General features: G+C 41.9%; 1 pseudogene; it reads right to left on the bottom strand.

Annotated features, from left to right (window-relative positions):
• Positions 1–8,271: 8,271 nt before the first annotated feature.
• LOC109457434 (transmembrane protein 243 pseudogene) lies at positions 8,272–11,309 on the bottom strand (annotated as a pseudogene).
• Positions 11,310–12,115: the final 806 nt, after the last annotated feature.

The following is a 12,115-nucleotide window of genomic DNA, read 5'->3' on the forward strand; positions in this document are numbered from 1 at the left end:
TCACTGTGTTTCTCTATAACGTTCAAGACTTCAGAGTTTTTGTTTCTCATTTCAACTTTCCCAGAAAGGAAAACTTGACAGTTGCTTGTGAGCAAAAATAAAACAAATATAATTCTGAATGTCATAAAAGTGCAAGAAGGGAAGTGACTCTTTGGGTGAGAAAATGACAAAGTGCAAGTTAGCAAAATTCAGTGTAGCCAAGTTGGGACCTGATCTGTGGCAGCGGAAGGAGGGAAGCCAGTGTTGAATGACACAGAATCAGGACATGGCTGCTCCTGCCAGAGGCTCACAGAACAGTACCTCTTGGGTCATTGACCAGCCTTTGGGTTGCAAGACCAACCATTTCATTTTTCTTCAATTAAGTCCACAAGTAATGAGCTCTGAGGAGAGAAAGGAGGAATCACACCAACCAACTCTCAAGGGACTGACCCCCTGAACTTCAATTGCTAGAAAACTAACCCTCTCGGGCAGGGTTGTGGATATGAACCCTTGCCTGAGCACTTATCTGCCTAAGATATTCACTCAGGAAATTAAAATGTTGACTCGAGAAATCTAGAATTAAGAGAGAGGGAATAGGGGCTGGCCCGGTGGCTCAGGTGGTTAGAGCTCCATGCTCCTAACTCCGAAGGCTGCCGGTTTGATTCCCACATGGGCCAGTGGGCTCTCAACCACAAGGTTGCCAGTTCGATTCCTCGAGTCCCGCAAGGGATGGTGGGCTCCGCCCCCTGCAACTATGATTGAACATGGCACCTTGAGCTGAGCTGCCACTGAGCTCCCAGATGGCTCAGTTGGTTGGAGAGCGTCCTCTCAACCACAAGGTTGCCAGTTCAAGTCCCACAAGGGATGGTGGGCTGTGCCCACTGCAACTAGAAAATGGCAACTGGACCTGGAGCTGAGCTGCGCCCTCCATAACTAAGACTGAAAGGACAACAACTTGAAGCTTAATGGCACCCTCCACAACTAAGATTGAAAGGACAACAACTTGACTTGGAAAAAAGGCCTGGGAGTACACACTGTTCCCCGTTAAAGTCCTGTTTCCCCTTCCCCAATTGAAAAAAAAAAAACAAAAAAAAAAACCTAAAAAAATAAATAAGTAAATAAATAAATAAATAATAAATTTAAAAAAAAAAGAAAAGAAAAGAAAGAGGGAATAAAGAAATGATTCAGCTCGAGCCGGCCCGTGGATCAGGCGGTTAGAGCTCCGTGCTCCTAACTCCGAAGACTGCCGGTTTGATTCCCACATGGGCCAGAGGGCTCCCAACCACAAGGTTGCCAGTTCAATTCCTCGAGTCCCGCAAGGGATGGTGGGCTTCGCCCCCTGCAACTAAGATTGAACACGGCACCTTGAGCTGAGCTGCCTCCCAGATGGCTCAGTTGTTGGTTGGAGCACGGGCTCTCAACCGCAAGGTTGCCAGTTCAATTCCTCGAGTCCCGCAAGGGATGGTGGGCAGCGCCCCCTGCAACTAAAATTGAACATGGCACCTTGAGCTGAGCTGCCGCTGAGCTCCTAGATGGCTCAGTTTGTTGGAGTACGTCCTCTCAACCAAAAGGTTGCCGGTTTGACTCCCCCAAGGGATGGTGGGCTGTGCCCCCTGCAACTAGCAACGGCAACTGGACCTGGAGCTGAGCTGCGCCCTCCACAACTAAGACTGAAAGAACAACAACTTGAAGCTGAACAGAACCCTCCACAACTACGATCGAAAGGACAACAACTTGACGTGGAGAAAAGTCCTGAAAGTGCACACTGTTCCCCAATAAAGTCCTGTTCCCCTTCCCCAATTAAAAAAAAATAAAATGATTCAGCTCTTAATCTGGATAACAATAATGATGATGGTATTTTAAATGATAACACCGAAAGTTATCGCAGGCTAACTATGGACTGGGCCCTGTTCTAAGAACTTTGAGATTAACTCAATCTTCTCAATAACCCTGTTTGAATTACACTGTTTGGAGAGAAATTTAAATCTGGAGGGATGAATTTTTCTGAAGGTACCGAAGATTCAAGGTCAAAGCCTTAAGGAGATTTGAAATAATGGCTTGTCTAGAAGGATCTATTAAAAGAATTGATAGACAGAAATGGGCATGGGATTTGTGAACCAAGGAGAGGCCATGGCATGAAATCAGAAGAGCAGGGAAGGTGAAGTGATAAAGGATTTCCAGCTCCACTTCAAATGCCAAAGAATTGGTGTCTTTTGTATGTCAACGAGTGTGGTATATGAGTCAACTGAACTGTCTGACTTTACATTCTAAGGAAAAGTAGACAAAATTCCTTTTTAAGCAGTTGTAAGGGGGTAGATTTTTCTGTCAACTGAAACAGAAGTTTGCAGCTGGCACCGGAGTAACGCGCGTCCCTTCCGATGCTCAGCAGGCTGCTGTGCATTCAGAGCAGAGGGTGCTGGGGACACTGCTATTGGCCATGTCTCCGTGGGAGAACTCTGTGCTCATCTCCCCTCCCCTCTGAATTGGAATGACCTGGAGAAACAGCTGACTCAGTGCCGTCCATTCCATTGGATTGTTCCTCCTGCTGAGGACCTGCCTGCTGCAGTCCACGCTTTAAACGTCTCTGTTCTCCTTCCACGGGCTGGAGCTGCTGCTGACTTTCAACTCCTTCACGTTTCTACAGGTGCGCTCTGGGTTTTGCAGCAAATGTGAGTCCCGCGCCTGGTGAAGCCTTCTTCTATTAGAATCAGAGGTGGAACTGCCTACCAGATACCGGAATGAATGATTGCCTGGATTCTTTCCCAAGTCGTGGGTGTAGACGGGTGGGCCGAGCTCCGTGTCTTTACTGCGTTTCTGTGAGGGACTGGACATTAGGGGACCTGGACCGCTGCAGCGCAGAAATCAGTGGGTAGGGACGGTGTAGGGGGAGCCGTGTTCACAATCTCGCTTGGGAGGCTGGGCCACCTCCAGGGCTTCCAGCTGGGGCTGCACGGTGATCCCTCACACTCCATCCTTGTCACTGGGCTTCCCTCCTCATGCCAGGGGGTGTAATGACCCGCTCAGCTTCCCGAACTGTGACCCGGCTGCGGGCTGCGCAGCGCTCACTCCCCCTTCCCCAGCCCTCCAGCCCTGCAGCTTGTTCCTGCAGCACTTTAAAATATTTAGTAAGTCTGGGATGTGAAACAGCTCAGGGCTATAGAGATTTTCACGGCACGGTGACAGTATGAAAACAAATCATAAACTTTTACACCACTAAAGTACAAATAAAAAGCAACAAAAAAAGGGTAAAGTTTCAGGAAAAGAAAAATAATCAGCAACCAAGAGTGGAAGGAATCATACATATCATTCGAAAGGTGTAAGGCAATCACAAAGTCAGAGCCAGGTGAATGCAAACAATGACCTCCTAGTCCTCCTCCTGCAAGGTCCCCAACAAAAGGTGGAGGAATAAAGAAAAGCACGGACACACATCGTTTACCATGTGAATTAGAGCCCTTTAAACCCATCAATTGTAGAGCAGCAACCTAGACATTGAGTCTATAAACAAGCAAAGATTTGAGAGACCCCTGCTACCTGAGCAATTCATACCCACTTCCTGCTGACCTTGTTCATTTACAGGTGTGTATACCCTGAATACCTTTGCATTCTACCCAAATGGGTACTCGGCGGGCTGTCGTTTGGCAACAATTATACTCTCTGAAACTCTTTAAGTTGTGCTCTCTTACTACTGAGTCAAGGTGGAAGGGAAGCAAGTGGAGTCATTATTCAAAGTGACAATGAGAATTTTCTCCTGATTATAATAAAGTCAAACGACATGATCTGATAGTGGGAATGAATTTGAAAAACTGCCAACTTACTTTTAAGAAAGAGATCATGCCCCTTCGAAAAGGAGATGTTTCCCACTTTCCTCTCTGCTGCACACCCACACTGGCAGGCTCTTAGGGCCAAGTGGCCTGAAAGGACAGCAAAGGAGTGATGATTCAGGAGGCGCTGCCAGCTGAAGCCTGGAGGCCAGAAACATGTTCTGACCAGTTCTGTGCAGGTAGCTGCCCATTGTCCAAAGAGGGCGTGCCCTGCCGGCAGCTGGGGGGATTCTCCCTCTTCAAGATACAACAGCTGAGGAAGTGGGCTTAGTCAAATATTGGGGTGGGATCTTTCCAGGACAGAGCCTCTTTGCAGCTCTGAAGAAATAGGTGGAGGGTCAGACTCTTTTACATGGAACAGAAAGAAGCCTGCTGTCTACTGACTTGGTTGATTGTCGTTGTCCCTCTTGGCCAATAGGCGGCGCTCTACCTCTGTAAATGTTTTAATCATCCCCAGGGTAAAATCGACCGGATTTTCTAGTTCCTTTTAGCTACAGCTGCTGTTACATCATTTACAGTTCCAAAAATATTCATCCGAAGGAAAAAAAAAACAGTTCCAAGAATATTCATCAGAAGGAAAAAAAATATATAGGAGTTGTTTCTGAAACACCTAGAACTCTCATTCAACTTTTGTTTTTAATTGGTGGCCTTGTACTCTTAAAGGGAAGTAGGTGACCAGAAACCATAAAGGGGCGGGAAACCGCTGTATGAGTGGGCAGTGCAGGTGAAGGAGGAGTGAGTGAGGAGAGCACGCTGGGAATTTCTACACTGGAGAAAAAGGAAGTGATTCTGATATGGGAACAAAAGACGGGGATTCAGAAAAGCAAGAAGGGAAGGCAGAAGAGTGCCACATATTAGTACACGTACCATATAAGATTCATTTCTGTTTAGAAAACTAACTTCTCTTCCACCTATTTATACAAGCCGCCACTTCCTTACTGTACATACAAATCAGACTTATCTTTGATGGGAATAGTGACTATACTTTAGTCTTCACAACACTTTCCAGAATTCCTTTTTTCAGACTGTCAGTTTTTGCAGGTAGTTACTGAGACATTGGAGAGTTCACTATTCTGTGAATATAAATATATATATATTTAAAAAATAAGAAATAGTTACCATATTTTAGCCGTAACTCTGTAAATGTGTTTGAAGATGTTTTAGCTTGTTTAATACTCGCAATAACTCTAGGAATATCTCCACCTTATTTTACATTTGAGAAAACTGATGCTTGAAGAAGTTGTAAATTCCCCAGGATCACACATAATTGCTGGCAGAATCATGATTCAATACAGAATCCTATACTGCATATTTCTGGCAGTGGAAAGGTTTCATATTTCAGAATTCCATTAAGTTTTGAAATATGCTTTGATCCACAAATTAAATTCCGTTGTCTTTTTATTGGTGCCTACTATTGTTTTTGTTTTGTTTGGCTAATTTTCACCTATTCTTTGCTTTAGATATTGTGGAAGAGAAATTCCTTGATCCAATTTAATCAGGAAAATACAAATAATACTAAAGAACAGAAGAATTCTCAGCATAACTATCTGGTCTAGAAAACAAAGTGAGATAATAGTAGTAATACTAAAAACAGTGTGATAAAGGGACAAATTAGGTAAACAAATTGTTAAAGCACATAATCTCTAAAATTGTATTAACTGCATTAATTACATTTAAGATTTATGATATATATGATACTGATATTAATGCTGTGGAAAGAAGTTTTCAATAAATATTTCTAGGATGATTAGTTGGCAATCTAAGAAGAAATCAATGTCAAATCTCATCTCATTCCATAGGCAAGAATAAAATCTTGATGGAATGGAAAATTGACGGGAAGATTAGATTTTTAAAAAGAGAAAAAGCCAGGGGTACCATTGTAGCTCATGAGAATAGCTAACTTACAAAAGAAATGGTCATCCTTTTAAATATATACAAATTGCTAACTTCTTCATACAAAACAGGACATGACTACAGAGACTTTCCTGACAAGGTCACTGAATGGAGCCTGATCTCAGGATTTCCTCACGCACAAACCAACAAAATAAGGACTATTAAGTAAAACATATAAAATACGTAAGTGGCCATCAAATAATGAAAAAGGAATAATATTTGAAAAGTGTTAGGATATCAATTAGGGAGGAGCCATGTGATAGTTACTTTTATGTGTCAATTTAGCTAGGCCACGATTCCCATATATTTGTTTAAACATTATTCTAGATGTTTCTGTGAAGGCATGCTTAACATGAGATTATAGGTATTTAACATTTACATTAGTAGACTTTGAGGAAAGTAGATTTCCCTCCATATTGTGGGTGGCCCCTATCCAATCAGTTGAAGGCTTTAATAAAAAAAGGCTGACCTCCCAGGATAAGAAGGAATTCTGCCAACAGACTTTGGTCTGGAAATGCAAGTCTTCCTAGGGTATCCAACCTGTTGGTCCTCTTTCTGGAAACCCCTGAGAAATACTCTGGGAAGCCAAGTGTTCCCAATCATTGTGCATCTTCTGAATTACTGCATCCTCCAGAGAGGAGAACAAAACCGCACAGGACAGAAATATGTTGAAATTTAACTACAGTCCTAGCAAATCCCAAGTTGGAAAGCAGCAAATCTGAACCTTGAGCGTGTTACCTCAGGAAAAGACGGCTGAGCCCTCCACAATCGCAGGCGCTCCCTGCTACCTTAGCAATGACACATACTTCCTGGTGAAATACCTCAGGGAAGATATTATGCTCATCATAGAAATTCCTCTCAACATATACCACATTGATATATTTGAATAAGCAAAATGTCACTAGCTCGCAGGAACAATGACACTATTCATTCACAATCCTTAGCTTATATCGGGCTGCTCCATTTTGCTACCTATGCAGAGGTTTTCCCACTGAGTGAACGAATTTCAAGATCGTTTTTCAAGATGACAATGAGAACATTTCTCTATTCCATGATAGTTGGAGTCTGATAGTAGGAGTAAATCTGTGAAACTAATGTTGTACTATTGACAGTTGTATGATCAATGTTTCAAGAGATTTTCCTGATTAGCACTGAGTGCCATTCCCGGATTGGCAGCTCTACCTGCCCCCAGAGTCCTGTAGTGTGTGGAAGGGGTGATTCATAGTGAGGCTCTGGTCTGCACAGTAGGTTGTAGGCAGGGAACACACCTTTCTCTGTCCCTTTAACTGCCCAGTCCAAACAGTCCAGCCAGCCTGGAATCAGAGACTCCCACTCTTTCTCTTTGTAATAGACACAGGGTAAGGCAACAGGCAGGCTCATGACGGCATTAGAACGTATCGTTACCAAGAAGTAGCCGTGTTTTGTAGCATGAAGGGACGTCCCCTGGAAGTGGTAGCATCTGCCTAGATCAGAAGCCTGCCCCCCGGGAGTCGTGGTCTCTGCACTTGTTCCACTGGGTCACCAGGGAGCTGTTTCTCCTGAGAGGAGTTTCCTTTGCCCACCCACAGGCTGGATCCACTTTCTGTTTTCTGCTAGCTACAGCTACTATTACATCATACTCAACACATTAAGGAAAGCGATGTTTCTGCAAAACCTCGAAATGTGATGCACTTTTGCTTTTTACTTGTAATGTTCTGCTCTTTAGGGAAACTTCTAAGCTGAAACCACAATGGAACAGAAAGCAGTAGTGTGAATGGGCTGAGAGGTAAAGGGTGAATGACAAAGGGCTGTGGGGCTTTCTACCCTGGAGAGGAAGGAAAGTGTTGTGCTGTGGGGGTGTATCCTGGAATGTGCCAGATGCTGGAGCCATTACCTATCCTGCTGCTCTGCCCGTTACCTAGATATTTATTTCCCTCTCTCAGATATTAGTACAAGCCACCATTTCATCACTGAAAAAATAAGACACTTCTTTAAAATGAGGAATGATCATTTTCCAGCCTTCTCCAGAATTCATGACAGAATTTGTTTTTTTTCAGCTGCCTCCTTTGGAGGTCAGTTACTGAAAGGTAGGATACAGGTCCTAAGAATTTTATGGAAACAGACAGCATTTATATTCTTATATATAGCTGTCTGGGAAACACAAAACAAAACAAAACAAAACAAAACAACAGGAAAATACCTACCATCCTTTAAGTTCTTTCTCTATGGAAGATAGGATGCTAAATAAGTGCCTTAAAATGCATGAGTGCATTTAATATTCACAAAAACATATAAATATTTTGAACTAATTTTATTTATGGCAAAACTGAAGCTTATAAAGACAAAGTGGGTTACTCAAGGTTACACATATATCCAGGCAGAATGGAATTTCAATGAAAATTTCTTTATTGTGAGTTAAGGTGATTTTGTAAATTTTGTATTCTGGATTTCTGCTATAATTGTTAAATATTTTATACTCCTGAATTATATTCAACTCTCTCTTGCTCCATTTCATATTTCCAGCTGATTTTCACCATTTTTTAAAAGTACTGAGTAAGAGATTGTGTGGTTCACTTTCCAACTTTCTTTTTTTTTAACCTTGTATAAATTATTTTATTTATTATTGTAATTAGACCTTCACAATCAAAGTTGTCTTTTCACCGTCTGTGTTTTGTTAACGTGATATTAAATTGTAGTTATAAGCAAAAGTTTGTTGCCTAGGGAACAACTGTATATTCAGTTTAACAGAAATAAAAGAATATTTGTCTTAAAATGTAAGATTATTTGTTACATAGCCTTTCGCCATGCAGTGACATTATAAAAATTTTTAATTTCAAAAGTGAAAATTACTTGTGCTGTGTGAGGGCTGGAATGTTTAAGTGCAACATCAGCTCCTTAAAGAAAAAGCAAAGTGATCTATGATATATATCCCCTGCAAGAGGGAATTTAGATTTACAAGTAACATGAAAATCATGTGTCAGACTTGTGCAGGAGATTCTTCAGCAGACCTTACCCAGCTCTTATTCACAGTCCTTATAGCTTTGAAGAGACCTGGTAAGTATTTTCTCTGGCAGCCTCACTTTCCCACATCATGGAAGTACAGGTTCGCACATATACATAACATGATGATAGAAAATAAAATACAGTAAGTTAGATTTCTAAATTTCGGTTCTAAGTCTCCTTGTCGATACCAGTGGGTAAGTATGCAGACAGTAATACTACTCAAAGAGATGCAGAGAGCAAAAAATATATTCAACGGTTTTGGAGGTAGTTGAGGGAAAACAAAAGCACTGATCAGCGTTACTAAAATCAATAAGGAAGTTAAGCTGCCAACAACTAATTTGATGATTGGATCCTTGGCCGACGTCTCTCGGAACACAGGTCTGTTGTCCAGACCACTGGTGCCGTAGATCCTGGTAGAGAAGTCCTCCGTTTTGGGGTTTCCTCACTCTCCCCAAGTCACTCAAAACCGAGCCAGCATTCCCTCTTAAGTCTCAGATCCTGGGCTCCCCAAGGTGCCTGTTCACACGGCACACATATCCGAACCCCTGGAGAATCCAGGAAGTCCGGCAGCGCCGGTGGGTGGGCGATCTGACCTGGGGGATCAGGCAGCTGCGCCCAAGACCCTCTCTTCTCTCCATCTTGAGCCCCAAGTTTCAGTTTTTAAGAAAGTCTATTAGTTTATGTCCTTGATAATTTGGTTATTTTGGGATTCGCATGCAACTGTGATATTCATAAAATTAGGAAAAATTACCAAAGGTCATATTAAAAATATCCTTATCATGTCTAGCTCTACCAGGAAATCAGATGTGTTATAAACTGCTGTAGTAAACCAATGTCACAATGATGTTAAGCAACTTAATTAATAAAGCCAATGATTGCAGGGTTCATTATAGTATCAGTAGTAATTAGCTATTTTGATGAAAAATTGAGTTAGTTATCTATTCCTGCCTAACAAGTTCACAAAAACTGAGCAGCTAACTTATTTACAAAGTAGTATTACCAAGACATGGTAAATTATCTTTGTAGGTAATTAAATAACTCATTTAAATAAAAACAATATTAAACAAAATAATATGAATTACTAGTACATTGATTACATGAAATCATCCAGAAAAAGAAATATACTGCATAAAAGGGAAAACTATTCACAGAAAAACTAACCCACATTCTTTTCCAGATCCCACAATATTTCCTTCTCCACTTCAGAGTCACTGACTTCTCTTATTTACACTTCCATCTACTTTAATATGGTTATCAATGCCATTTATTTTTCAGATGTTGTGGGCAGTTGCAATCCACATCTTTCATGAATCCGCTGATTTTCATCTAAGCATATTTATTTTCTTAAATACACTCTTACCACTTTTCCCTCTTGTTTTCCTTCGAATGTATGGCCAATCTCCCTCAGTTTCTTTTGGAGCTCTTCTCTCCCTTCCCATTGAAGAGCCTCAGAATCAAGGTGAAGTCTTTTTCTCACTCTGTACTGTCTCCCCACATGACCACCTACATTTCTGGCTTTCCCTTGCCGCATATGAACCTCCAGTCATAGAAATTGCAAACTCACATATCCAACTAACAATGGATACTTGTACTTAGATGTCTACCAGTCAACTGTACAAAATATCTACTGCTTTTATTTTTATTTCCTGGCATTCTTCACTCTACCTGCTGGTGAGAGAATTCGTTTGTTTTTTTCTTCTTCTCGATACCATAACTTATATTAATTTTGATTATTGATTTTAGGTTCTTCCCCCACAAAAATCAAAGATACAAGAGAACAGGAACCTTATTCATTATGTTCACCTCTGTATCATGAGGGCAACACACAACCTGGCTTAGAGAACGTCAATAGTTACCTAAAATTTGAATGTAATATGATATGTAAATGAATTGTGCAATCCATTCTTTAAACCAAATTGCACAATGAGGCTTGGTGTTTCTTTTTAAAATAAACTGATACAAGAAGTTTACTATGATAAAATTTTAATAAGAAATATCACAAATATAAAGAACTAAATACAAAGAACACATTTTATTGCTTCCCCACAATGTTAATGGTGCATGTATGAGATACAATATACAAAATTTTATAAATAAGTAAATAAATAAATATTAAAATAGATAAACATATCCATCAGCATGGGCATCTATAAGTGACAAGTGCCTGTAAAGTTGAATGTGATGTTATATAATACTCTTGAAAACTTTTGACAAATTGATTACACTCATGTCAGGACACAGCAGAAACAAGACGAAAGACAGTCTTTGACATGACAAACACGAGGAAATGTAATATTATTAGTCAATGAGAATCATCTCCATGTTGAACCAGGTGTCATTCCTCATTCCTTAATCTTTCCTACAAGTTCGTTGGTAAAGAGAAGGACCTCGTGATTTCTGCTCTGACAATCTCCCAGGCAGATAGAGGGTGATTCTCTGGGAGTATTTCTTCAGGGCCAGAAGGGAGTCCTCATTCACCCGGGGCGTCCCTTCCACACCCACCTCCTGCATCAGACAGGCTTCCAGGTCATTCAGCTGCTGATAAAGCCCAGCGCAGAATTTGACTAGAAGGGTCTTGTCCCAAGCAGCGAAGAAGCCCTCTATTCTGAAGAGGTCGAAGGTCTGCTGGGTCATCTCCTGGATGACAGAGATGGCTTGAGCCTTCTGGAGCTGGTTGCCACCAAACTCCTCCCAGGGGGATCCAAAGTCTTGTCTGTCCTCCAGTATTTTGATTATACAATACACAAAATGAAATTACCCAGTGGCAATTATTTCTGAACGCCTAAAATGTGATCAACAAAATTAATTCTAATAAGAATTATAAAAATAACTATATTTAACATGCCTCCAGACCGTTCACATAGGTTGCTCAGTTAATTCTCACCATAAATTTATAAGATGCGTGGAAGACAAGACCCGTGAGAGTCATGGCCCCTTCACCAGAGAGTGACTGAATGACACACATTTCAGTTATTCCTGTGCAGAAAACACTGAGCTAGTGGCTCTTGTTGATTAAAAAGAAAAAATGCATATGCTACCAACGTACATGAATATGGAAAGGATTGGTAAAATATAAGACAGCATATACAAAACGGGCAAAATGTGAGGGATGGAGCAGATCGTCACCACTGGCCTCAGCAAACAGACCCAGGAATTCAGAAATTCAGTCCTTCACCCAGACCTCAGTGAAACTGAGCGCGCAGACACCGCTCAGCGGCGCGCGCAAAGCTCCCTTCGCTGCGCCCTAAACGGCCGGAAGGGGGCGCCAGAACTCGCCGTAACGGACCAACTGACGCCGCCGACCCAGAGGGACCCGCCTCCGGGTCCAGCGCGGCGGACTTCGGCGCCGCATCCACCGGGGCAACCTGGGCTTGGCTGTCCGCTGGAGCCTCTGCCTGGGCGAGGAGCCCCGGGGCCGCGGGAACAGCGAATAAATTCTT

This window comes from Rhinolophus sinicus, chromosome 16 (assembly GCF_057876585.1).
Source record: "Rhinolophus sinicus isolate RSI-liver-muscle chromosome 16, RSI-T2T, whole genome shotgun sequence".
Lineage (NCBI taxonomy): Eukaryota > Metazoa > Chordata > Mammalia > Chiroptera > Rhinolophidae > Rhinolophus > Rhinolophus sinicus.